General features: G+C 35.4%; 1 protein-coding gene across 1 annotated transcript in view; it reads right to left on the bottom strand.

The window, feature by feature from the left end:
- LOC101891688 (protein folded gastrulation) overlaps positions 1-5,486 on the bottom strand; it is a 164,681-nt gene extending 159,195 nt beyond the window's left edge. The window contains exon 1 of the mRNA XM_059122031.1: positions 4,188-5,486. The gene's annotated coding sequence lies outside the window, so the exon portion shown is untranslated. The remainder of the gene's footprint in view (positions 1-4,187) is intronic.
- Between the last annotated feature and the right edge of the window lie 22,216 nt (positions 5,487-27,702).

The raw sequence follows: 27,702 nt of genomic DNA, 5'->3' as shown, positions 1-27,702 counted from the left end.
AAAAATGGCGAGTTTGAAGGAAATTTTCGGAGTATATTAGAAAGTAAATTTTTTTTTTTAATTTTTAAATGTTTGGATTTTTGAGTTTTAGAATTATGGTATATTATATTAGTTATTTAAGTAGCTGTTTCATATAATGTGTTCTTATCCCCTGAAGTTTGCTAATTTCATGCTCACACTTGCAAGAATTCAATACAAAATATGCTGCCTATTTGATCCCCCTTCCCCCATAAATTATTTTCCCTTTTTTATAAAATATTTAAATTAAGTCGTAGTGACAAGCATTGAGATTAAATGTGACCAAAGGTATTTTTATATAGCGATGGTATTATTAATGTTTATATTTAATAATAAATAAATCAATCGTCACATTGAAGGGGTGGGGAGATACAAATAAAAGTTTAATATCGACACAGTGTTAATAAAATTCCAAGGAGATGCTGACATTTTTGGAATATTGAAGATTTTTCTTACCACAAATTGGTCCCATAGGAATTTACAAGAACATAAAATAAAATATGTTGTATATTTTTTTGAGGGAGGAAAAACAGAATAACAATTTCGGTGTTTTTGACATACTTTCTCAGGGTCTTCTATTAGGAATTTTGTAGATTAAAAATTTATATTTAATTAAAAAAAATATTTATAACTTTGTATATGAAAAATGTATAACTTTTTATGAAGAACTCTAGCTAAAATTTATTATTTTCAATTTGTCACAAGTTTCTCGCTTTTCATGTCATTGTGATCCGGTTATTAGTTTGTTGTAACACTTTCGCAATACATTTACATGGATGTATTTTTTTTTATTTTCATTTTATTTATTTTTATATTTTTTTTATTTCCATTTCCTCTCTATTTTTTGCCATTTCATTTGTTTATTTTTAATGCTAATCTATGTTGCTATGTTTTGTAATTTCTTCTTTTACGTTTCTTTTCTCTGTTTTTTTTTCTTCTTCAAAGAGGAACAGGTGTTTGACATTTGGTAGCCAGAAAATTTCTTCATTTTCATCATCTTGTCCATGGTTGGGTTTCTTTGGTATTGCCTCATATTTATTTTGAATTTTGATTAGTTTTGCTTGTGGTGATCGATGCCAACAATCATGAAACTACAGCCACACCACTCAAAACGACCCACCTGCAGTTAAAGCATTTAAATGCACACTTTTTATCATGAAATTGATTTATTTGAATTCCAAAAATATTCAAATACAGAGAAAAAAAAAACAAAATTAAATGGAACAAAAATAAATAGCACATTTTGAGGGCGTAATTTAAATAAAATTAAATTAAAAAAATGTCAGGCCTTATTACGTTTTGTTGGAATAAAATTAAAAGAAATGTTGGCATGGCGCCCAATTAAATGGGAACAAATAAAAATTAAATTAATGATTATATATATTTTTTATGATTTGAAGACATGGAAATTGAAGTTTATTTTGTCGACATCTGAATTATTTTCAAACTGATGCTTCTCAAAATAATACGAACTCATGGAACAGTAACCCATTTAAAATAGAGCTTTAGGTTTCTTTAATTTTAAATAGTATTATTTCTCTACATGTATGAATCCAACCTATTTCAAAATTTCTCTCTATCTAAATATCCTCCCACCGTCAAACCCCTTTCCGATCGCAAAACATTCAATATATTTTATTTTCTTGATTAATTTTGATAAATATTTAATTTATTCGAGCACCAAAAACAATCCCGTAAATTATCTCCAGACACAAATGTTGCTAATTTTATAAAGTTTATTCATAATTAAGAAATTAGCATAACGGGTTATTAAAGTTTTTTTTTTGATACTGGGTTTTTATTGCTTATATGGTTTTTGGTATTCACAAAATTCTGGTTTATTCAAACAAACAAAAACCCTCTCACACACACACACACCCAATACACAATTTAATATTATTGTTAAATGTTCAATTAAAAATATTGGCTTGCAGAAAAAAAAAACATAATATACATTTTTACCATAAAATAATTAAAATTAAAATAATTTTAAAATTTTGTTTATGCAGTCCATTGTACCGTTTTATTTACAAAAGTGTAATTAATTCAATGAATTTAATATGCGAAACAAATAAAAACATTATGATAATAATGTAGGTGGCGGAACAAAGATACATGGGTTCTTTTTTTCTTTAGTTAATTTTTTTTGGGTAAAATTTATATTCTGTTTAGAGACAAACATAGAGAATATTCAATGAAGATATTAGAGAAACATGCACAGAATCTAATTGCGGCACAAAGAAAAGTTCTACATATATGAAGAGCTGTAAATTCAATCAAATTTTTAGTTTGTTGCTGATCAAAAAAATATATCTTATATTGAGATCTAGTAGCCTTCATCTTCTATATAATAAATTTCCGTCATTGGAGTTAGAACGTATTGCGCACTCCAAATATGAACAATGAAATAATTTCTTCTGAAAAAAGGTGGCTAAAGTTATCAAAATGCCCACTATCGGAAAGTAACTTTATATGAGAGCTATAAAAAATCGTGTACATACAGGGTGAGATAAAAAATGAAACAAAATCAAACGCCATAAATTTTACATTTTTTGTTTTTAATTTTTTGAATGAAAACAAAAAACGTGGGAAATAGCATCAAATTTTAGAATAGTTTAGATTTGTTCGAATTGGTCATCTTTGGCACGAATTATGGCCTTCAAACGACCGAAACCGTCACACGCTGCCCGAATGTGGCTCTGCGGTATTTTGGCGCATTCCCGGCGAAGCGCTTGCTTGAGGTGATCGACACTTTGGTATTTTTTAGTGCCAACCTTGCTTTCCAAAATTCTCCAGACACAATAGTCCAACGGATTGGTATCCGAAGATTTTGGTGCCCATTGTGCGCTGGAAATGAAGCGAGGAACCTCATTTTGTAACCATTCTTGGGTGGCGCGTTCTGAGTGCGATGGTGCTGAGTCCTGTTGGAATGTCTAAGGTCTGCGGCCAAAATGTTTGCGTGCCAAAGGTTTTAATACACCCTTCAGAATATTTTCGTGATAATATGCGGCATTTATTCTGATGCCACGGTCGATTAATATGAGCGGAGAATGACCATCCGCTGTTCGCTTGAGTTCTGGTGGCCAACCGAAGGTGCACATTTTCACCTGACCTCTTTGGAAAGTAAACACAATCATTTTGTTTTTTTACAAACTGCTGGACAACAAATGTTTTCTCATCGGAGAAAACTAAATTCGGCAGTTCACCACTTTCGGCCAAGCGAGGCAACTCTTTAGCTCTTTTGAGTCTATATTCTTTCTGTTGCGGTATAAGTTCTTGCACTTTTTGGAAATTCATTGGCTTTACCCCGAGCTCATTTTTCAATATTTGCCGAATGAAAAATTGCGATATATTCAGCTCACGAGCCATTTTTCGGCCACTGGGACGCGGGTTTCGATCAAGTCGCTTCTTTACTTTTCGAGCCATTTCTTCTGATGTTGCGTTTTCTTCCGTCCACTTCCTTGACGTCGGGCTACGCTACCAGTATCACGTTAACGAGCGATGGTACGAGACACAAAAGATTTATTCACATTTAAATGCTGAAGTGCTCTAACGGTAGTCATTTTTTCATCTAACCCTGCATATGGGAACTATACAGGGTTGCCCATATTCGACGGACCTTTGGGCCCATTCCAATCGACGAGGCTTGTCCGCAGGCAACATTCTTTGCGTCAATTGAATTTTGTACGGGAACAAATGCAAATCAATGCGAATAATCCGTTGTAAAGGATGGTTTCCTACATACTGCGATCACAAGGTGACAATTTACAGCAGATTTGGTTTACATTTGCCGGCAGATTTATAAGAGGTTATAACGAAACGTGGACCTATACTATTCATTTTCAATAATAACATATCTAGGGACCTAAAATACGTCTGAGTAAGATTTATTTCGTTCGGAAGCTAGTGTGCTTACCATAAACGAACATGGCTAAATCGACATAAAATTGTAAGCTGATCCGCATTAATTCTTGGCAAGGTCTAAAATGTAGATTTTCATATAATTCCATTGGAAAAATGGGGCTAAATTAATCAAAATTCCGAATATCGGGTGGTACCGTTGTATGGAGGTATGAAAATAGTATTTGGAGCATTTAAGAATAACACAGATGAAATTTTATCGTTTTTTTTTTTTTTTTTTTAATATTGATTTCTTAAATTACGCTTACTTTTTAATATAAATAATCCAATACAAGGAATTGCAAGGGCTTTCCCAGTTATTAAATATTCCCAGTGCTATGAGAGTGGCCACCAGTTACAAATTGTTGCTGATATTTGATGTACAACATGTAAAGCACAGATTTTTTCGCTCTTCCTTTTTGAAATTCTTGAGGGTGTAACTTTTGGTGATTTCTTTCTCTTTTATTTATTTATTACGTTTCACTGGTATATTTTAAACTTTCTTCACTTTGACTTAGCTTTAAAAGATTTCTTCCCTTTTTTCGTTGCTTCTTTAAATATTTCTTTGTAAACTTTTTTTAAAAAAAACAACACTGAGAATTAAAACTTACGATGTTGTAAGGCAAATCACTTCACTTCTTTTTCTTTTACAAGAAACACTGATGATGATAATAGCAACAACAGAAAACACAAGAAAATAATAATCACCGAACAACACCACCAGACACTGGTCGAATGAAGTGCGGCACACAAAAACAACAATTTAATATTACAACAATATCAATGCTTAATTTTGGAACGCTTGGTTTTTTTTTTTTTTTTTTTGTAAATTTATATTTCAATTTTGAGCATTGACATGGGATCGATCGATTCTTGAGAGCAGACAGAGCTTTGTTTGGGAAACCATGAAAAATTGAAACAATTTTAATTGATTGGAATTTTGTATTCGTTTAATTTTTATTGATTTTTAAATTATGGCTTTATTATTGTTGAGAATGATGCTCGTATGCATGTATGTATGTATGGCTTGTAAACATATACTATATTTTACAAAAACAGATGAGGAGTAAAATACACACACACTCACAATGTAAATTTCGAATAAATATTTAAAAACACTGATAAGAAAGACAATTGGACTTTATGGTACTATTCTGTCGCCTCGTACACATATTATTTTTCCATTTATTTATTTATATTTTTGTTTTTGGTTTTTTACAAAACCAAAACAATGGCTTTTGTTGCTCTCTGTTATTAAACAAAAAGACAATTTTTTTTGTTTTATTTTAATTCCCACGTTAGGCAAAATTAAAATCGGTATTTAGGTTTTTTTAATTTTCTTTATTTTGAACTGAAGTTCTCGACACTAGGTTTTATCACGACGACTTTGACGTACGTAAATCGATCTGTTTGGGGTTTTTGTTTTTATTTTGAAATTTTCTTTTGCTCTTTCGCTTCGGTATTGAAAACATTTAAGTCCGTTCAAAACGGTATCTCGCTATTGACTAAAATACGACAAAACAAATGAAACACATTTTTCCCATATGTTGGTTGGCTGGTTGGTTTGTTTGACTGACGGACAAACTGACGGCGACTACTTCTTCAGTAAAGTTAGTGCTGTGGCCGCAGCTGTCGCTGTTGACGTTCCGCAGTGTCGCATTCGTCGTCACAGTGTTAAGTTAATAGTTTGCATTGTATTAAAAACGTCAACAGTGCTGCCAACAGCGCAGCCAACGTCAGTTGATCATCATTATTATGCACATCTCTCTCTCGCTCTCCGTTACCATTGTGACATGACAGCGACAGACATGACGACAACAATGAATGACAATAATGATGATAATGTTGTTGTTGTTGTTGCTGCTCATTATTATCAACTTTGTGATAATCATGATCATGGGGTTTTTCTTTTTGTCTTACCCACAGTCGAACAACGTTCACTTGTTTTAATCCATTTGTAGAGAAATCCCTTCATTTAATTGTTGTTGTCGACGCTGTTTTCAGTTTTTGCTTTTTTTTGTCGGTGAAGATGCATCGCTCATACCTGGATGATGCCATTCGAGGCAAAGAGCAACAGTTGGTTTTGCTCGTCTTTGTCTCACATTGTTTTAGTTGTTTTTATCATTATTAAGTAATGAATGTTAGTTGGGTTTTTTTCTAACACCCTACACAGCTAGGTGGTACGTAACATGCTGAATGTTGTATGTAGCACTTCTCAAGTGATCGCACACAGAAAATGATAAAATGTGTCCTGAACCGAAAAATATAGGAAAACTTCAGCTATAAAAAGTAAACAAGTAAAGAAAGTCTTAAAGTCGGGCGGGACCGACTTTATGATACCCTACACCACTTTGCTAATTTAGTAGAGCTCCGCATAACAATTAATAAAAGTTTTTATGGGAGAATACATTCATACACGCTATGAAAGTTCAAAGGATTAAATATGCCGAAGCATTTGTATCTTTTAAATTCGTACTTGTATTGCCCATTTGGTTCACAATTAATTTGAATTCGGATAAAAATATATATGGGAGCTATATCCAAATCGGAACCGATCTCGATAAAATTTGGCAAATATATTTCTGAGCTGTATTAGATATATTTCCCTGAATATCGTTGTTATGGAGTGCATATTACGGCTGTGGGTAACAAATATAACAAATCGGATGAACAATATATATGGGAGCTATAGCTTTACCTGAACCGATCTTCACGAAATTTGACATACTAGCTTCAATTCGGTAGTAAGTGCCAAATTTCATTCCATTTGGGCAAATATTAGGCTTTTGGTGCACAATAAATGGTAAATCGGACGAAGTTATATATGGGAGCTACATCCAAATCTGAACCGATCTCGATAAAATTTAGCAAATGTATTTCTGAGCTGTATTTGATATATTTCCCCAAATATTGTTGTTACAGAGTGCATATTACGGCTGCGGAGGACAAAAACAACAAATCGGATGAACAATATATATGGGAGCTATAGCTATATCTGAACCGATTTCGATAAAATTTGGCATACTTATTTTCAGGCCTAATTTGGTTGTGTGTGCCAAATTCCCTACTATTCGGACTGATATTACACGTTTGGTGCACAATAAAAGGCAAATCGGATGAAGATATATATGGGAGCTATATCTAAATTTTGACCGATTATTTCCATTTTCAATAGGGTTCGTCATTGGGCCAAACAAATGATTTGTGCAAAATTTCATGAATAGGGCAATAAACAGATGAAATATATCGAACCACTTCTTCTAGTACCTTCCCTACAACCGTAAAATTTTTGACCATTCACAAAATCCCAGTAGTTTGACTAAATATTCAAAGATCTGGTGTGATAATGGAAAAAATCGACCCACTCCTTTGCTATCTCCCTCACACGAATAAAATGGGATTAAGCATCTGATTCTCTTTAAACTTTAAATATTTTAATACTTCTGCTAACGCAAAATCTGGTGTGAAGATGGGATATTTCAGTCCATTCCTTCTGGTACTTCCCCCCATAAAGGGTTTAAAATTTTGAATAACCAAAACGCACTAGTTTAACCGACGCAATTCCTTCTGCTACCACCCCCACAAAGGGTTACAATTTTAAATATTTATATCTCCCATAGCATGCGAAACAAGTCAGAGATTCTATTCAAACTTGGTATATTAAAATATGTCTGCCAAAGAGAGATCGAACGTAAATATGGATTAAAATAATTAATAACAATTTTGGTACCTGCACCACACCAGCTTAAAATTGTAATCAATTATTCGGATAGAAATAGCAATAAATCTTAGATTTTCTTTAAATTTTGCAAATCCAGATTTCGGGTTTCGATCGAGTCGCTTCTTTAATTTTCGAACCATTTCTGCTGATGTTGCTGTTTTCTTCCGTCCACTTCCTTGACGTCGGGCTACGCTACCAGTATCACGGTAACGAGCGATGGTACGACACACAAAAGATTTATTCACATTTAAATGCCGGAATGCTCTAACGATAGCCACTTGTTGGTTTCCAGCCAAATATAAAGAAATCACACCATCACGCATGAATTCTATCACGAATATTTTTTTCTGGAAATTTCTCACCAAAATTCTCTCAATATAATGAGCTGTCATTGGAATAATTTTAACAGCTGTCGGACAAGTAGCTTAGAAGTGACAGTAGTCTGAAGTTGGTTGCAGTTTTTTCATCTCACCCTGTAAACATTATCCGATGACCATTCAACACATAGTGTTGTAGGGTGTAAATATGTTTTCCCAAATCAATATTTTCAAATATATTTTCGACATTTTGAATATTCAAAGAAAATATATTGAACCAGAGATTTCGTTTTTTAATAATTATTATAAGCCTAAGTAGTACATTTGTATAGCTCATCCTAAAGTCGTCTTGGCTCATACCAGTTATATTTAGCATGCTTCTTTGTATTCCTCTGCAAACGTTTTGATGGCGACGCCAATCATTGTCTTGTCTTTGGCCAGAGTATTTACCAGAGTCGTTTCAATACTCTCTTTCTCTCTTTTTTCTTTTTGTGTTTTAATTCACTTTAATATCTCTTTCGTCTTTTCTGCTTGTGTGAGCTGAGTTTTAAGCACATGATTTTTGTTTTTTTGATCATGGCTTAAACGAATTTTGTGATCAAAACAGAAAAGGAAAAAACATGTTGCTATTGGTTTTGTTGATATATACAATGTTGTGTAGCTTTGGTGAATGCAACATGTTGAAAGTCGTACAATATAAGTTAGGTTTGGTAAATGTTTATAAACAAAAATGTAAAGCTTAGAATTTAATTTAATTAAAAATCGTTAATTATATTATAAGAAATATAAGTTAGTTTAATTACGAAAAAAAAAGAATATCGGTACCATAGATAGAAATTATTTCAAAAAATATCTTATTAATATAAATCTAGTAACCTATTGAGAGATAAACCGCTCACAAAAACAAACCACATAATTTGAAAACATATACCGCAGCTACATATATGTCCATGAAGGTACACATAAAACATGCATTTATACTTAGCAATTTTTGCAAAATATATTTTAAAACGGGGTTAATGTTCTCATCTTCGCTCGTCTACAAAGTAAGCTCTGATAAAGAAGCATTCATTCAATGGGGCAATAGACGATTTTGAATCTGCTGCTACAGCATTGACTTCTAACCTTATTTTGATTGAAATGTGTGCCATTGACCAGAAAATTCAACGATGTTTCGTAAGATCAGCAGAGCGTAAATCAAACATAAATATATCAATTCAGTTAGCATTAATGTGATACTAAGTGTCATGTCATATTGGTGCAAGTCATATGAAACTATGCATGGATTTTTCTATCTAGCCGATCTGAGTCGATCTAGTTATGTATGTATGTCTGTCCGTCCGTCTGTCCATCTAAAATTGTAATCACGCTATAGATCGCAACTATGACCCGATCCTCTGGAAATTTAGCTTGGAGTTAGGGTTAATGTTGAAATAGAAGTCTATTGTTTTTAGAGATGGTCGTAGAATACTTAGGGGTTGAAATGGACCAAAAATAAATTTTGCAGTTGCTCTCGGGTCGCAATTATAGACCAATCGAATTTGGTATGGTGCTAGAGTTTTGGCCTGGGCAGTAACTGGGCAATAACTTACATCGAATAATATTTAATGGAAATACATGTATGCATGGGTCTGTCTTTTGTCTGCAAGCAGGTCAAGTTCGAAAATAGGCCATATCGGTCCACGATATCGTATAGCCCCTATACAACGGTGCCCCCCGATATTCGGTATTTTGATGATTTAGCCACATTTTTCAATTGAATTGGCTCAAAATCTACACAAGGAGTTCCTTGTGACTACATTACCTCCTAAAAACAGAATTGTCTTGATAGGTCCACGATATCGCATATCTCCCATTGTCTTAGATTCTACGCAAGGAGATTCCCTCTGAGTACTTTACCCCCGGGAATAGAATTGTCTGTATATGTCTACGTTTTAGTATAGCAGCGATATAACGCTACCCCGAGCTATTCGGTATTTCCTGGAGTTTCGCCCCCATATAAAGGTTTTCATTTGGGCGGTATTTTTCGACGGATTTTTTTTTCGTAATGATTCCTTTTGAATGGTCCTTGTTCTGTAACATTTTGTGGTATGTTTTTTTGTCATATTTCTTATCGCATGAGATTTTTTTCAATTTGACATAGGGTTACGATTAGAATAGAAGCCTATTCTTTTTGAATATGTTTGCAAAATATTTATATATATATACAAAAATATCAGCCAAAAAGCTACCACGAACAGGCTTGTGGGATCATATCCTTTCAATATAAAATATATCCTTAAAAAAATTGCTGCCCTTTGTCATCTATAGCCCCACGAAATCCTTATCTCTCATGTTGCACCAAAGACAAATGGCGTTATGTGTTAAATGTTATGATCTCCGGATTCAACTATGCATTTGTCTCGAAAATGAGCTTAAATGAAAAAATTGCATTGATAGTTCTACAATTGAGCATTGAATTGAATTTATAAAAAACCAGTAAAGAAAGCCTTCAAGTCGGATGGGACCGACTTTATGATACCCTACACCACTTTGCTAATTTAGTAGAGCTGCGCATAACAATTAAAAGTTTTCATGGGAGAATTCAATCATACACGATATGATTATAATTATAATTTAAAGTTCAAAGGACTAAATATGCCGAAGCATTTGTATCTTTTAAATTCGGATTTGTATTACCCATTGGGTGCACAATTAATTTAAAATCGGATAAAGATATATATGTGGGAGCTATATCCAAAATTTCATCTGGATAGGGCAATAAATGCGAACTTTACTATGTTTACAAAAATACATGGACAGACGGACAGACGGACAGACAGACAGGCAGACGGACGGACAGACGGACGGGCATGCATAAATCGACTCAGAATGTGATTTTATGCAGATCATCAAAAGGAGCTATGGATCTATCTCGTTTCCTTTTGCCTGTTAAAAACAAATGCACAAAGACATAATACCCTAACCACCTTGTGGTTTAACTGTTTCCAATAAGCATTGTACACCTGCAGTCCAAATTCAACCACTGCTTTCAATATTATACAACAGTCCTTTAGTCAGAAAATATGATTTCCTTCTTTTATAAAATTCACAATTCTGCAATCAATTCTAAATTGTATTCCGATTTTTGATTCGATTGCTTCATAATCCTTTTGTCAACAAAATAATCCTTCTGCAAAACAATGGATTTGTGCATTGTCAGAAACAAATTGTTAAGATTATAAAAGAATTGAAAGACGAAACATACATAATAAATGCGAACAACTTTATATGCTGGCTTCTTTCATCATCCGATGCTGATGATGTTGTGGCTGAGGATGATTCTTATTGTGAAGCAAATGTCACGGACCAAACACTCATGGAGTTGTTTTAATATATCTATCTCTCGCCCTGTCACTGTTGGCATTGTTTATTCATTGACACGTCTCATTTCGAAGTCATCCATACTGCGCGCATACACACATTTCACTAAATTAAATTTCTTTTTTTTCTCCGTTCTACTCGTTTTTGACAAACAGTTTTGTTTTTCTTTCTCTGAATACACGGATGGATGGATACGTTCCGACCGCACTCTGTTTACCCAACATAACAAATGCATCATCTGGCTTGGCGTATTGTGAGCGCCGCCCGTATTTAAAAGTACTTTGCGTACATATTGTGGTACAAGATGATACCAACCAACCAACCAATCATACAAACATATATTCCGACATTCGTCGATACCAACCAACCTACATCCATTTATCCATCCATTTCGAAGCTACCAACCAGCCAGCTCGTACTCACTCTACGCATTTCTAGAGCTGTGCAAACAACAATAACAGCAGCAACAACAACAACAACATTAATAAAAGGAAAATCATTCCGAGCTATGGCAAGAATAATGAAAATCTCATGTGAAAAACATACTTAGATGTTGATCGAAATCAAATATTAAGTTTTTCTGTTTTTTTTTTCGGGAATGGTAATTAGTGATGTGAAGAAAGCGGTTGGGGAAATTTAGAGAACCGGTTATTTCAACAGATCTTCTATGGAAGACCTCCTATATATCTTCTGTGGATAGAAGACTTTCTTCAGGTCTTCTATGGATAAAAGACCTTCTACTGGTCTTCTATGGCAAGAAGACCTTCTACAGGTCTTCTATGGCTAGAAGATTTTCTACATGTTTTCTATGGCTAGAAGACCTTTTACATGTTTTCTTTGGCTAGAAGGCCTTCTATGGATAAAATACCTTCTGCAGGTCTTCTGTGGATAGAAAACTTCTTCTATGGATAGAAGACCTTCTACTGGTCTTCTATGGCTAGAAGACCTTCTACAGGTCTTCTATAGAGAGAAGGCCTTCTAAAGGTCTTCTATGGACAGGAGACCTTCTACAGGTCTTCTATGGAGAGAAGGCCTTCAATAGGTCTCCTATGGAGGGTGGACCTGCTACAGGTACTCTACGCAGAGAAGACCTTCTACAGGTCTTCTACAGAAGAGAAGGCCTTCTACAAGTCTTTTATGGAGAGAAAATATTCTACAGATCTTTTATGGAATAGGGTGTTCTAGAGGCTTTCTATGGAGAGAAGACCTTCTAGTGGTCTTTTATGAACAGAAGACCTTCTATGGATAAAATACCTTCTGCAGGTCTTCTGTGGATAGAAGACCTTCTATATTTCTTCTGTGGATAGAAGACTTTTTCCAGGTCTTCTATGGATAGAAGACCTTCTACAGGTCTTCTATGGCTAGAAGATTTTCTATGGCTAGAAGACCTTCTACAGGTCTTCTATGGCTAGAAGACCTTCTACAGGTCTTCTATGGCTAGAAGACCTTCTACAGGTCTTCTATGGCTAGAAGACCTTCTACAGGTCTTCTATGGCTAGAAGACATCCTACAGTTCTTCTATGGCTAGAAGACCTTCTACAGGTCTTCTATGGCTAGAAGACCTCCTACAGGTCTTCTATGGATAGAAGACCTCCTACAGGTCTTCTATAGATAGAAGACCTCCTACAGGTCTTCTATGGATAGAAGACCTCATTCAGGTCTTCTATAGATAGGAATAGAAGACTTTACACAGGTCTTCTATGCAGAGAAGACCTTGTACGGGTCTCCTATGGATTGAAGACCTTCAACAGGTCTTCTACGGAGAAAATACTATATACTTCTACTGGTCTTATATAGAATTTATGCCTTGGTTTTAACCGACTACCCATTTTATCGCCGAATCTCTATTCCCTCCACGTTTTAAATTGATTGGTGGTGGTGGTGGCGGCATTAAAGGATGCTCAATAACATTGATGACAGCCAAACCGCAATGACACCAAACAAGAACAATGAGCACCAAATGGAAATTAAGCCAAAAAATACAAACTTCGAACGAATGGAATGTTTCGTTGTTGTTTGTCTTCGTTGCAGTTATTTCGGCTTTTGATGTTATTTCAATAAATTGGAGTGGATTAGAGTGATGAAAACATGCGACTGAAGGATTTGTTGCACGCTCTCACTACTACCCCATTCACAACACACAACAATGCACCACAGAAAACAAAGACAAATACAACAACACTTGCGAAAATTTTGTGAATAATGTGAAGAGTTGATGTGGGATGCCGGAAATGGTCATGATATATCTGGCGAAAAGAAGAAGGGGTGTGCTTGGTAAGGCTGGCCGCATGACATCTGACTGGCGAATAGAGTGGTAATGGATCTATAATTATAAATGTTCATCATGAGATGGATTTGATACACAGTGTCAGTCCGTCGGTCTGCCTCAGCCACCCATCAAATGAATTGAATGACAATAGCAGAGCCATCATCATCATCTTCATCGCATCAGCGAATGCAAACACATTTATTGTCATTATAAAATTCAAATGAATTGAGGATTTTTTCAATTTTAAAAATAAAAAAACAAAAACAACACTATCGCCAAAGATAATAATAGAAATAATGAGAGATAATAAGAGACACAAGAAAAGTGATACATTTTCATCATCACACATTGTGATAAAACAGATTTATATTGAGGGAAAAATAACAACAGATACGGGTTGAGAAAAACAATGGCAAAGTTTGTGGAAGACATATGGGCCGTACATAAACGTGTAAATTTAAAGTGAACAGAAATTTAATATGTGGTAATATAACAGAAAATCCACATTATTTCATTTTTTCCGACAAGAAAATCCACTAGCGTGGGGATTTTGGCACCTATAATTAATATTTGAAGAAGTCCTAAATTCTATGTAAGAAAGGGGATAACTACATGTCCATTCATACTTTGAATATGCAAATATTTCTATTAAATGTAGGTAAAGTTTTAAGAGTTTTAAGATATTAAGAAAACTAAATGGGCTGAATACATATTTTTCCCAGATTTTTCAGTCGCCCTATGGACCACAATTATGGAACAATCGATAGGGAATTTTTTTGTTCGAAATCACATACCAAATCTTTATGTTGATGATGATTTTATTGATGTATGGAATATATAGAGGTATCGGAGCTATAGCCAAATACACATAAGAGTCTTAAAGATGAGATACTGTTTTTCATTTACTTCTTTTTGGAAAAAATTTAGGGTGGGGCCAACTATACGATACACTAAACAATTAGGCGATTTCGTTGAGCTCCCTTAACAAAACATTTTATATTGGGAATTTATGTGAATAAGAACATACTAACTACGCAATAGACTGGATGAGCCAAAATTCAGGTCATTTTGGACTGACATTGGCCATTTGGTGCACAATTAATCCGAAATCAGTTGAAGATACAAGGTAAGATAAAAAAACTTCAAAAAAGTCAAATGTCAAAATTTTTACTTTTTTAATTTTATTGAATTAAAGCAAAAAATCGGAAAAAGCATTATATTTCAGAATTAGTTTAGATTTGTTCGAATTGGTCACCTTTGGCACGAATTATGGCGCTCAAACGGCCAATGAAACCGTCACACGCTGCCCGAATGTTGCTCTGCGGTATTTTGGCCCCATCCCAGCGAAGCGCTTGCTTGAGGTAATCGACACTTTGGTATTTTTTAGTGTCAACCTTGCTTTCAAAAATACTCCAGACACAATAGTCCAACGGATTGGTATCCGGAGATTTTGCTGGCCACTGAGCGCTGGAAATAAAACGAGGAACCTCATTTTTTAAACATTCTTGGGTGGTGCGTGCTGAGTGCGATGGTGCTGAGTCCTGTTGGAATGTCCAAGGTCTGCGGACAAAATGTTTGCATTCCCAAGGCTTTAATACACACTGCAGAATATTTTTTGGGCGATAATATTCGGTACTTAGTCTGATGCCACGGTCGATTAATATGAGCGGATAGTGGCGGCCCACACCAACACCATGATCGGCGCTTGAGTTCTGGTGGTCAACCGAAGGTGCACATTTTCAGCTGATCTCTTTGGCAAGTAAATACGATCATTTTGTTTGTTTACAGACTGCTGGACAAGGAATGTTTCCCATCGGAGAAAACCAAATTCGGTAGTTCACCACTTTCGGCCAAACGAAGCAACTCTTCAGCTCTTTTGAGTCTATTTTCTTTCTGTTGCGGTATAAGTTCTTGCACTCACGAGCTCAGTTTTCAATATTTGCCGAATGGAAATTTGCGATAAATTCAGCTCACGAGCCATTTTTCGGCCACTGCTACGCGGGTTTCGATGAAGTCGCTACTTTACTTTTCGCACCGTTTTCTTACGCCCACTTCCTTGACGTCGGGCTACGCTACCAGTATCACTATTTGTTGGGAGTATCATATAAAGGTCGTAAGCATCGTCCGATCTTCACGATACTTTGCAAGGTGGTAGGGTTAGAATCAGAATAGAAGTCTATTGTTTTGGAGGATGTTCACAATATATTTGGTTTTTAAAATGGACCAAAACCCTAAAAATTGTATACATTTTGCAATCACTCTACAATTCTGAATAAAGGACCAATTGACGTAGATTTTTTATAAGGTTAGAGTTTAGGACAGCGCTAAAGCCTAGCACTTTGAATGGCCATCGGATAATATTTAACTGGTGCAATAGGTGCGATAGTGCGATAATTCGAAAAGAGGGGCAGTTAGGTTCAACATTTGCTTTTTTTATGTAGTAGATATGGGAATGTTCTAGTCAAAAGGATTTCAAATTTTAGTGTTGTGGGGAACCAAATGGCCGGCCCTTGATTAGTTGTAACAGGCTCTGCTACGGCAACGCCTCTCAATTTTTGCACAAATTATTTTTCCTATTGAATTTTGTTCAAATATTTGATGTAAAGTTCCAAAAACGCTTCAATAATAACTAACCTACGTTTGGCTTATCAAAAAATTACGACGTCATTCAACATGGTCAAACATCATTTCATAGTAGAATGAATTAAACCACAATATTTTTACCATTTCGTTCGTGCATTCCTCTTCTGGTTCATTGATCTGATTAAGATTTTCTTTATTACATTCCCACATTAAAAGCAAACACAAGAAATTATATCATAAACAATTCATCATCATCATCATCATGTCCGTATGTACGTACGCACAATCATTATTTTCACTTCTATTCGAATCATTCTTTGTACAAGTCATGAACTGCAAGCGAAAGTGATGTTTTTTTTCCGTACGCCGCAGAGAGTTTAAAATGTCAGCAGCAATAAGGAATTCCTGGCATATTTACAAAACACCAACAACATTCAACTCGACACCACATCTCAAAGACTGAGCCAAAAAAATAAAAACAAAAAAAAAACATGGCATGCTGTTCTCCATTTTCTCGCTGGCTGCATCATCGTCATGCCACTCGGTGGGCTTTGTTGGATAATTTCTTCGCATCGGTAGGCTTTCTTCTTTTGTCTCTTTGTGGGGTCTTTTTTCTATTCCCCTGGCCGTCTTCTAGAAGAAATAATTTTTGTTTTGGTTTTATTCCTCTGCTTAATTTGTTAGTTGTAACAACAAGCAGTGAGTAGTGTCATACAATTCGTTGAAAATACACGCACACTCGTTTATACAACCGAACATTGATACCTAAGTGCTGCGTGCGTACATACATACATACGTACACAATTTCATGACATTTACATTAAGTGCAGAACATTCGAATAAACATGAATCTTTCATTTTAGCCGATAGATAAATCTAAATAACATTGGATATTTATCATCAGATGTGGGGACATTGGGCTGCAAATACATCGAACATGTTGTTTTCGATGCCGCAACATATGGTGACAGTGGGATGAGTTTTAGAAAACCATTTGAGAATAAAATTATTCATTATTTTAGGAGATATATACCTAGGGGTCTTCTTCGTATCGAAGAAGAAGAAGAAGGCCTAGGGGTCTTCTTGGTATAGATCCGTTGGGTTCTCTGTGTGGAAGAAGGCCTACGGGTCTTCTTCGTATGGAAGAAGGGCCAGAGGGGTCTTCTTCGTATAGAAGAAGGGTCAGAGGGGTCTTCTTCGTATAGAAGAAGGACCAGAGGGGTCTTCTTCGTATAGAAGAAGGGCCAGAGGGGTATTCTTCGTATAGAAGAAGAAGGGCCAGAGGGGTCTTCTTCGTATAGAAGAAGGGTCAGAGGGGTCTTCTTCGTATAGAAGAAGGGCCAGAGGGGTCTTCTTCGTATAGAAGAAGGGCCAGAGGGGTCTTCTTCGTATAGAAGAAGGGCCAGAGGGGTCTTCTTCGTATAGAAGAAGGGCCAGAGGGGTCTTCTTCGTATAGAAGAAGGGCCAGAGGGGTCTTCTTCGTATAGAAGAAGGGCCAGAGGGGTCTTCTTCGTATAGAAGAAGGGCCAGAGGGGTCTTCTGCGTATAGAAGAAGAGCCAGAGGAGTCTTCTACGTATAGAAGAAGGGCCAGAGGGGTCTTCTTCGTATAGAAGAAGGACCAGAGGGGTCTGCTTCGTATAGAAGAAGGGCCAGAGGGGTCTTCTTCGTATAGAAGAAGGGCCAGAGGGGTCTTCTACGTATAGAAGAAGAGCCAGAGGGGTCTTCTACGTATAGAAGAAGGGCCAGAGGGGTCTTCTTCGTATAGAAGAAGGGCCAGAGGGGTATTCTTCGTATAGAAGAAGGGCCAGAGGGGTATTCTTCGTATAGAAGAAGAAGGGCCAGAGGGGTCTTCTTCGTATAGAAGAAGGGTCAGAGGGGTCTTCTTCGTATAGAAGAAGGGCCAGAGGGGTCTTCTTCGTATAGAAGAAGGGCCAGAGGGGTCTTCTTCGTATAGAAGAAGGGCCAGAGGGGTCTTCTTCGTATAGAAGAAGGGCCAGAGGGGTCTTCTTCGTATAGAAGAAGGGCCAGAGGGGTCTTCTTCGTATAGAAGAAGGGCCAGAGGGGTCTTCTTCGTATAGAAGAAGGGCCAGAGGGGTCTTCTTCGTATAGAAGAAGGGCCAGAGGGGTCTTCTTCGTATAGAAGAAGGGCCAGAGGGGTTTTCTTCGTATAAAAGAGGTCCAACGGTCTTTACGCACATAAGAAGAGCAAGAGGGGAAAAAGGTCTTCTCGTATAGAACAAGACTAAGAATTACTCACATAATTGAGATTCTGCCATACACTTTTCCAAGAGCAGAAGTAGTATCTTCACATTTTACTTGTGCTCTTCGCCCAACCATTCCTTCCATTATTACATCATCGTTGGTTTGTCCCCCCAACAGTTTTTGGGATAGGATAACTCCTTTCCTCGCTAAGAGATTATCTAGGCTACATTGATGCCAAATAGGAACCAAAATAACCAGAAACAGGCATTCCGAATCTCCGCATCTAATGGAAATAAGTAAAGAATCTTTGATCAATCAGGACATAGCATATTTATTTCTATTGTGTAGACCGTCGCACTGCGAACTTAAAGCTTTATGTCTTCCCAGAGAGAAGAAGACATTTACGAACAGAATTTTTTAAATTTGCTTAACAAAGGGTGTACAAAAGTCATCCTGCCTCTTTTCACTTGCTAACAACGACTACAAATTCTCTATAAAATTAAAATTTTTTCTTCATTTTCTTTTCAGAATACCTGTTAAAGAGGCAAACAAGTAAGTCACATATTTAATTTTTGTAGATCGCTTTCGTTATAATTTTTAGTTAAACTACAAAAATTCATATAATTTGTTCATCCCACTAAAACTTAAAATTCATTAAAATACCCCACTGTTCTTGGCCAGCTGGATCCTACATTTAAATTGCCTTGTGAGAAGATGTAATGCACATTATTTGTTCTTGGGTACGAAACAAATACGCTTACTCATTTTATATCTGCAGGGCGGTTGAGGTGTACGGGGACAGTCAGGCGAATGGGCGCTTTCTTTACATAACACACATTTAGCATCTCTTCATTAGTTTTTAGAACAACAAGAAAAACATTAACAATAACATAGAGAAAATAAAACAAAGAAGAATAACAGAAAGAAAGAAAAACGGTCACATTGTCGTTTAACACACTTTGCATGATTGATGACAAATTGGGTTTAGCAGTGGTGGCAACAGAGTTGCCAAGAGGATCACAGATTATTGCATTATTTCATTTATTTTAATATTATTATATTATCTAACATTAAGAACATGAAGTTTCCAATTATAAAAATGGTGATAGAAATTATTTTTATTATAGGAAATATTTAAGATTACTTTTTTCTTAACTAGATTTATTATTAGCAAGATCATAAATATCGCAACGAATTATAGATTTTAGGCGTGTCCATCTTTTAAGAAGTTTTGCAATTAAAAGTATTTACCAAACACTCATTTGTCCTTCAAACAGTTCAATAGCTTTGGTCGAATTTAATTACCGTTAATATTAATAGCAAATGCCGAATTAAAATTCTCCAAAAAACCAAACAACAATATTGAAACTGCCCTAATTTGTTAAACATTGTGACATAATATTTGAACGGCATAATAACTGTGAAATGGGTAATCCAACTTGATCGAACTTTGATATAAAGTTCGAAGAGTTCGAATGTTCAAAGTTAAGGAAACGGGCGAGGCCGAATATTCACCACTATGCATATTTTGTAGAGACCCCGTACCAAAAAAAGTTACATTGGGAACTTGTGTGAAGCAGATCATACCAACTAGGAATTAAACAATACTGCTATATAGTCCATGATATGAATTCGATAAGGATTCTATTAAAAAAATATTTATTGAAGCAATAGGTATACCGGACAGACCAAATGGAAAAATTTGTTTGAAAATAAAAAAAAATCTATTCAATGTGGGCTGATATTAAACATATGGTGGACAATAGCCGTAAAATATAAAAATCGGAACCGATCTCCATAAACTTTGGCAGAGGTATTTTTGAGCTGTATCTGATGTCCGGCATCAAATATCATTGTTGTGGAATGCATATTACGTATGTTAGTGATCTAAAACCCAAAATCGGGTGAAACATATATATGGAAGCTATAGATATATCTGAACCGATTTTGAACAAATTTGAAGCACATATTTCTAGGATAAATTCAGTCGAAATTACCACAATTCACTTCATTTGGGCTGATATTAGCCATTTGTTACACAATAAACCTGATATCGGGTGAAGATATATATGGGAGCTATATTCAAATCTGATCCGATATCGATAAAATTTGAAAGATGTATTCTGGACTGGATCTGATACCTGCTACCAAATATCATTTTTGTGGAATACGAATATGAGGGACTTAAACACCAAATTGGATGAGAAATATATATGGGAGCTATAGCTATGTCTGAACCGATTTTCACCAAATTTGATGAAATTGCTTCTAGACTGGATTTAAACAAATATTCTTTGGAAAATTTCATCTCAATCGAATAATAAATGTGACCTGCATTTCATTCACAAAAATACATGGACAGACGTAGGAAGGGATGGACGGACAGGCGGTCTGACATGCATAAATCGACTCGGGAAGTGACTCTATGAAGATCCTGAAAAATAACTACTCCTTCCCAACGCTTCCTTCTCCATGTTACAAACAAATACACAAAGACATAAAACCCTTACCACTATGTGGTGTAGGGTATAAAAATACCAGCATTGTACTTTCTAAAGACCGTCAGAAAATATTTTTCAAAAATGCAAGTTTCTATCCAAATTGACTTTTTTAAAAAATCTTAAGCTGATATATTTAAATATCCATGTTTATACCTTTAATATACCGCCTTTTAAAAAAAATATTTTTTTTCTCTTGTTGTCTTTCGCAAGATATTACTAAAATGTCCTCGTTCCTATGAATATATATTTTAAAAATCTGCCACTGTTCGTGTTGTAGAACTTCCGAAATTCTTATTAAAAAGACTGTTGGCTGGTATGACAGTGACAAATCTGTGCATCCGGTGAGATAATAGACCATTACAAAATTTTCTTAAAAATCGAGTTTGTACCTCTGATAGGCTTTCAGAAAATATTTTACAAACTGACGTTTGTACTTCTAATAGTCCTCAGCAAATATTCCTCAAAAATCCGATGGAAAATATTTTTTAAAAATTAAATTACCGATAACTTATTTAAAAAATGCAAGTTTTTATCCAAATTGATCTTCATAATATATTCTTAATAATCCTTCAGATTTTAAAACTTAATTTTTACATCTTATACACATTCAGAAAGTGTTCTTAAAAAATCCTGTTCTCTTGTAGACCTTTACCAAATAATATTAACAAATCCCCGTTTATGCCTCTGATAGACCTTCGGAAAATCTTTTTAAAAATCTTTCACGAAATATTTTTAGAATTCCACTTTCAGAAAATCTAAAAAAATTAATCCATTATACCTTCTGAGAATATTCTTAAAAAGTAGTCGTTTTCACCTCTAATAGACTTTCAAAAAATATTTTCGAATAATACAAGTTTGCACCTCTAATAGACCTCCAGAAAATATCTTTAATAAAATTGTTATTTCTACTTCTAATAGACGTTTAGAAAATCTACTAAAAATCTCGAATGTCAATCTAATAAACCTTCAGAAAATATTTCCAAACAATACTCGTCTACAACCCAGAAAATATTTTCTATTCACTTAAGAATAACAAGTAAAAAAAAAACAGCTAAGTTCGGCCGGACGGAACTTTAAATACCCTCCACCAAATGAAAGATCGTGAAAATTTAAAAAAAAAAAAACGAAAAATACCTCTTAATTGAAAATAAAATAAAATAAATAAATAAAATAAAAAATTATGAAAATACGGAGTATCGGGAGGGGGCTATACGAAGACGTGGACCTGCATACGAAATTTTTTGCAATACGTTGTAGTATCCGTTAAGATTACCAAAATACCGTCTATCGGGAGGTACCGTTATATGGGGGTTATACGAAGACGTGGACCTGCATACAAAAGTTTTTGTCATAGGCTGCAGTACCCATTACGAACTTTAAAAACGAAATTTGAAACGATTCCGGTGAATAATGTTGCTCAAATCATCAAAATACCGACTATCGGGAGGTACCGATATACGGGGGCTATACGAAAACTTGGACCGACATGGCCCATTTACGAACTTAACCTGCCGCTGGTAAATTATGCATGTATGCTACATTTTAGCCAAACAACAAACAGGCGGACAGTCTTAAAATTTTACTCTGATCCAGAATATATATACTTTGTCTATAATGAATATTTCGAGGAGTTACAAATGGAATGACAAAACTAATATACCCTCCATAGAATGGTGGAGGGAATAAAAATCCTTCAGCTAATATTTTTAAAAATACACATTTGTGCCTCCAATATCCCTTCAGAACCTTAAAAACCCATGCCTATCCGAATATACCTTGAGAAAATATTTCTAACAGTCCACATTTATCTCGTTCTGTGCCTTCAGCAAATATTCCTAAAACACTTCACTTTTGTATCTCAAATACCCCTTGAGAATATATTTTTAAAAATCCAAATCTTTTGTAATCGCTCATGGCAACTCTGCATCCGACTGGCAACCCATACAAATTCATTGCTAGTCATTTCCATACAATGATTGGAAATTACATGTTGTCGGCAAAATTTCTTCTTCTACGACTTACATATGCTCACTCACTAACCACTTGCAGGCCGGGCACTCTCGCTGTGACATGCCTGCAACTGTGCTAACTCATTGTGTGTGGCGGTCGGTCGGTCGGTCACTCTCACTTGCTATGTGGCGGCGGCCAACAATATTATGCGTTAAGATATCGGCCGGCTTTAGTTGCATAGAAAGTGAAATGAAATTAATTGAAATGCTGTGTCGGTGTCTGGTTTTTCTGTTGTCGTTGTCGGTTTCGACGACGTAGCCGCATTTCGATATCGAACATTGCAGCTGACAAAGTATGTTTGAACATACATGCATGCATGCATACATTTTTTGTTTTTTGTTACTTCTGTTAAGAAATCTTTTCTCACCCGCAACACAGTCCCATGGCATACAAGCGTCGAATTGTGTTAAGTGAGGTTAAAATGAATTCAACTTCGATGCCGCAATGTCTCTCCAGCAGCCGACAATGCCACGGTACAATGCAACAAAATGGCGTAAATAACAATTAGAACAACAGCATTCTTGTTGTTATTATTAAAGATTCTATGCCCGACTGGCCCCACTTCAACAAGTGTTGGGTCAGGTCATGTGGGGGAATATTCTTTACGGACAATTTATCATAAATTCTTCCTTTCGGTTTGTTTTGTGAGATGCTCTGATGATGACTCAACATCGAGTAGGACACAAAAAGAAAAACAAAAAACAACCATTTGTTTGGGTGCCTTCAATGTTTCTCTTTGTGTTGTGACAAATTTCAAATGTCTTTGATATGAAATTTGTTGAGAACATGTCATGTAAAACAGGTGTTTGTAAAACATTTGACATATTCAGGATGTCATAAAGTTTTCCGTTTACTATGTGGCAACAATGTTCCTCAGCTATGGGTCAAATGTGTGCGCAAGAGGTTGTAATGTTTTGAATGGGTGTTGAAAAATGTGATTACATGAAGGGCATGAGTGTTAGCAAGGGCTAAAGTGCATAATTTATACCCTACAACACGATATGGGGCATAGTAAATATACATTTTTTAAAATTATGTTTTTTAGTTGGAGAAGAACATAAATTTCAGAAAATATTTTTAAAAAAAATCACGTTTACGCTTAACATATCTTCATGAAATATTCTTAAAAATCGAGTGTGTACCACCAGTAGGTTTCAGAAAATATTGTTAAAAGGTAAACTATTGATCCTTTCATAATATCCTAATAAACCAAAAAATTTCGTTTTGTAACTCTAATAGGCTCTCAGAAAATATTTTTTGAAATCCACATTTGTTTTTCCAATAAATCTACTACCTCAAATAGACCAGCAGACAAAATTTACAAAAAGTTATATTTTGTGCCCGTAAAAGACATTCAGAAAATATCCTTAAAAAATCATAATTTTGTAACCCCAATGGACATTCAGAAATTAGTTTTTCAAAACCTATTGTAGACCTTCAGAAAATATTTTAAAAAATCAACATTAATGCCGCGGATAGACTTCAGAAAATTGTCTTAAAATTCCATAAGAAATGTTTATAAAAATCTACATTTCTATCTCTAAAAGACCTTCAGAAAATATTATTATACCCTCAGGCATATGGCTAGAGAGGGTATATATCATTTGATACGGTCAAAACGTCTCTCATTGGAATAACTGTTTTAGATCCTAGGTCTCTTTGAGTAAAATCCGTTTCAGGACATTTGAAGTCGATCTAGCGATGTCCGTCCGTCCTTATGTCTGTCTGGTGCGCACGATATCCGATTTGATCTAAACTTGGTATCGTAATATTATTGTCTGACTTAGATCGTGTTTTGAGGTGGACAATTTCGGTCCACTCCTTCTGATACGTCCTCCCCCAACAAAAGAAGAAATTTTCATCTATGTTCGGCCGGGTTGAACTTTTATAACCCTCCATCATTTGGAAGAAACTTGAAAATTTTCCAAAAAAAAAAAAAAAAAAAAAAAAACTGATGAGGATTGGTTGCTCCTTCCGAAACCTAGGTATTCCCTGCCTTACCCCCTGATTACCATCGTTCTCCACTAATAAACAAACGTTGTTTTTATAAAAACAACAATAAAGGGATAAAGTCTGAAACTACCACTTAAATGAAAACCGTTATATGGGGACTATACGAAGACTTGGACCTGTACACGAAATTTTTAGTCAGGTTGTAATGCCTATTACGAACTTCAAATACAAAATTTGTTACAACTACGGTGAATAATGTCACGAGTATCGGGAGGTACCGTCGTATGGGGGCTATACGAAGACCAATACCTGCATACGAAATTTTTGCCCATAGGTTGTAGTAACCATTACGAACTTCAAATACGAAATTCGAAATAATTCCGGTAAATAGTGTCGCTAAAATCATCAAAATTTGGTGGGGGGTACCGTGTATGGGGGCTATACAAAGACGTGATCTGCATACGAATTTTGTTACCCTAGGTTGTAGTATCCATCAAGATCTTCCAATATGAAATTTGAAAAGATTGCGGTGAATAATCTTGCTGAAATCATCAAAATACCGAACATCGGGAGGTACCGTTATATGGGTGCTATAGGAAAACGTGGACCTGCATACAAAAAATATTGTCAAAGGTTGTGGTACCTATTACAAACTTCAAATACGAAGTTTGAAATAATTCCGGTAAATAGTGTCGCTAAAATCATGAGAATACCAAATATCGGGGGGTACCGTCATATGTGGGCTATACGAATACGTGGACCTGCATACGAATTTTTTTGCCCTAGGTTGTAGAATCCATTAAGATCTTCCAATACGAAATTTGAAAAGATTGCGGTGAATAATGTTGCTGAAATCATAAAAATACCGAATATCGGGAGGTACCGTTATATGGGTGCTATACGACAACGTAGACCGGCATGGTCCATTTACGAACTTAATCTGCCTACTGGTGAACTATGCCTGCATGAAAAATGTAAGCCTTTTATTTCAATTCGTTCGAAAGATAGCGTGATTACAACAGACCTCGCTAGATCGTCTTAGATTTTCACGCTGATCCAGAATATATATACTTTGTAGGGTCTATTATGAACATTTAGAGGAGTTACAAACGGAATAACAAAGCTAATATATCCTGCATGGAGTGGTGGTGGGTTTAAAAATTACTGCACAGAAAAAGAAATAATGATCCTATTTTTCTCCAACTTTTCAAATCCTAAAATTTGCATCAGTGCTATGTAAGGTGCTATGGACAATATCGGTCCACTCAATCGAGTACCTCCCACACAAGGGATTAACATTTTGAATAACTCTAATAAAATGTGACAAAAGAGCCCGATTATCTTCAAATTACACACATCACAACATTTTTATCAACCCGAGGTCTGGTGTGAAGATTGGATATATTAAATTACTCATCTTTGGTACCTCCTCCACAAAGAGTCAACATTTTTAATGAAGCCGATAAAACGAGAAATTACATTGCATTCCATTCAGACTTGGTACATCTCTATATTTCCATCAACACAAGATCTGTTATAAAAATTGTAGAGATAGGATTATTCCTACTGGCACCTCCTCCACAAAGGGTCAATATCTTGAATAACCAAAACGAGCATAAAATCCGAAATAAACATCGGGTTCTCCTCAAATTTTACACATCTCATTATTTCTACTAGCACAGATCTATTGTGAAGATGGGATATATCGCCGAATGCCTTATGGTACCTCCCCCACAAAGGGTTCAAAATTTTGAAAATAATAGACTAAATAAGTAAATAAACGCACATAAAACTCCCCACTCTCTTCAAATTTCACTCATCCAAAAATTTTTGCTAACGCAAGATCTGTTGTGAAGATAATAAATATCTGCCAACCCCTTCTGGTACCTCACCCACAAAGGGTCATAATTTTCATTATTTCATAATTTTGATTTCAATATTTTTTAAAAATTATCACTTATCTCATATAAAGTGATGGAAGTAAGCCATATAGTCCAAACCTGGCACGTCACAATATTTATATCATATTTATTTAGTTCCAATACGAAGTGGACAATATTGGTCAACTCCTTCGGAACCCACTCCATAGAAGGCCAACAGTTTGATTAATCATAACAGAAGTCAAAATATATTTAAATAATCGTATACTGGGTGAGGGTACACATCTTTCGGCAAAATCGACTGATTCTTTATACCCTACACCACAAGGTGGTCAGGGTATTATGTCTTTGTGCATTTGTTTGTAACAGGCAGAAGGAAACGAGATAGATCCATAGTTCCTTTTGATGATCTGCATAGAATCACATTCTGAGTCGATTTATGCATGTCCGTCCGTCCGTCTGTCCATGTATTTTTGTAAACAAAGTACAGGTCGCATTTATTGCCCGATCCAGATGAAATTTTGCACAAATCGTTTGTTTGACCCAAGGACGAACCCTATTGTAATTGGAAATAATCGGTCAAAATTTAGATATAGTTCCCATATATATCTTCGTCCGATTTGTCTTTTATTGTGCACCAAACGTGTATTATCAGCCCGAATTGTATGGAATTTTGCATATACACCCAAATTAGGCCTGAAAATAAGTATGCCAAATTTGATTGAAATCGGTTCTGATATAGCTATAGCTCCCATATATATTGTTCATACGATTTGTTATTTTTGTCCACCGCCGAACTCTCTGCAACAACAATATTTGGGGAAATGTATCAAATACAGCTCAGAAATACATATGCTAATTTTTTTCGAGATCGGTTCAGATTTGGATATAGCTCCCATATATAACTTTCCGATTTACCTTTTATTGTGCACCAAACGTCTAATATTTGTCCAAATGGGATGGAATTTGGCCCTTACGACCGAA

The sequence above is a fragment of the Musca domestica genome, unplaced genomic scaffold (assembly GCF_030504385.1).
Source record: "Musca domestica strain aabys unplaced genomic scaffold, Musca_domestica.polishedcontigs.V.1.1 2, whole genome shotgun sequence".
Taxonomy (NCBI): domain Eukaryota; kingdom Metazoa; phylum Arthropoda; class Insecta; order Diptera; family Muscidae; genus Musca; species Musca domestica.
This window is presented reverse-complemented; position numbering and strand designations above follow the sequence as displayed.